Source organism: Ambystoma mexicanum, chromosome 3q (genome assembly GCF_040938575.1).
Source record: "Ambystoma mexicanum isolate Mex_15411 chromosome 3q, UKY_AmexF1_1, whole genome shotgun sequence".
Lineage (NCBI taxonomy): Eukaryota > Metazoa > Chordata > Amphibia > Caudata > Ambystomatidae > Ambystoma > Ambystoma mexicanum.
Window position 1 is genome coordinate 1,233,810,364 of NC_090926.1, and position 1,856 is coordinate 1,233,812,219.

The window sequence follows — 1,856 nt, forward strand, 5'->3', positions numbered from 1 at the left end:
CCATAGGTATACCTGCGGAAGTATCATTAACGGTGAAGCAGCCAGAGGGAGAGCTGTGGGCCCAACCTTAGTTGTGTCCCAGATGCGAACACCCAAAGTCTGTATTGCCACTCGAGCTACATTCCAGCCAATAGAATGGTCCACGGTGGGGACACGCAAAGGGCCAGGCACTGGGGATAGGGTCCCAGCAGATGGTTAGGGATATCGTCAGGGTTGGTTTAACCTGCCCGGAGAGAACCCTTCCCAGCCATACACGCAGGAAAGAGATAGAGAGGTCCATAAGTGTTCCCCTCTCCGAGCCAGCCCCAAGCCGCAATGCCAGCTGGATGCTTAGTCTCTGACCCTGTCTGAACAGTGGGTGGGTGGGCCTTGATGTAGCCCCGGTTGGCAGGAAAGTCCTGAGTGGGGACAGCCGGGAGCAGAGGGAAAGCTAGTGATTCTCAAAGGATGCCTCCCCAGGTGGATGGGGCTAAGAATGCCCGGTAAACTCTGAGCCATGGCGCGGTCAGGCTTACCCGACAGGTGGGCGTTGAGGTCCAGCCATCCACCACTGTGGTTGAGGAATGGGCAGGTTTGCTGGTGTAGTGGGTGAGCAGGTACCTAGAGATCTGCCCCATGTGGCTGGGCTGCGGTTTGAAGACTCTAGCGGTCCCACCTGCCCTCCTGCTGCTTCCACCCTTAATCTCCATCCCTCGCAGGGGGCGGAGGGGATGAGTGGCTGCTGTCTGTCAGGGTGGGCCGGCAGCAGAGTGGTTTGCCTCTGTTGCTGTGGGAAGCCTCTCATGCTGTCACAGATGGCAGAGGCGTCCTGGGCTGAGCCCCTCAAACCATTTTTTTTTGTTTAAACCCAGATGGTCTGACTCCCAAGTGGGGAAGCTAGACGGGTGCCAGGCCTTCTCACTGTGTGGGTGGTGCTGCCCCCGAGCCTCTCCTGCACTGGCACGTTGGGCCAACATCCCATAGTTGCCTGTGACTCTTGGCGGTGGATCACCTGGCTCGCATGTCGATGAAGAACGCTGCTAGCTGAAAGAATTAGAGCGAATTGCAGGACACATTGATCATTGACACTTCGAACGCACCTTGTACCCCCAGGTTCCACCTGGTGCTACACCTATCTGAGGGTTGCTTAAACATCAATGGCCCGGGGACCCATCTCGTGGTGCGGCTGGTGCCATTGCAGCAACCCCGTTCCCATCATCCCCCCTAAGGTCATTCCTCAATCAGTACTGTTGCAGGATCCCGGCACCTTGAACGGAGGCTTGTTGCCGGCGCACCCTGGCCTCTCTGTTTCCCTCCTCGTGGGGTCGGGAGGGACAGGTGCCCAGAATGCCCTAGCCTAAACACGACACACCTCCCCTGGGGCAGCTGGCTATGCCATATCTGTCTGTGGTATTCCACGGCTGTTTACGCGGGACGGCCCCAGAGTGCAGACCCAGCACTAGCTTCCAGTTTGCTCTCCGTCTCTGACCCCATCCCACAACCTTAATGGGGCCCAGGTCTGCAGGAAAGTCATGAGTTGGGGCACCCAGGAGCTGAGGAAAACCTGGTTGTACTCAAAGGAAGCTCCCCCAGGTAGATGGTGCCTGGCACGCTGGTTTATCTCCGAGCCATGGCGCAGCTGGGCCTACTCGACAGGTGAGCCTCAAGGTGGGTGAGCGATGACCAGGTTTGCTGGTGCAGTGAATGAAGTCCCTTTGTCCCCAGGTACCTAGAACTCTACCCTGTTTGGTGCGGCTGTGGTTTGAAGACTCTAGCGGTCTTACCAGACTTCCTGATGCCTTCATCCCTACTCTCTGTCCCTCGAAGAGCGGGAAGGGATGAGTGGCTGCTGCGGGTCGGCAGCAGAGCGTCTTGCC

General features: G+C 57.9%; 1 pseudogene; it reads left to right on the forward strand.

Moving 5' to 3' along the window:
* Positions 1-971: 971 nt before the first annotated feature.
* LOC138448136 (5.8S ribosomal RNA) lies at positions 972-1,125 on the forward strand (annotated as a pseudogene).
* The last annotated feature ends 731 nt before the right edge of the window (positions 1,126-1,856 follow it).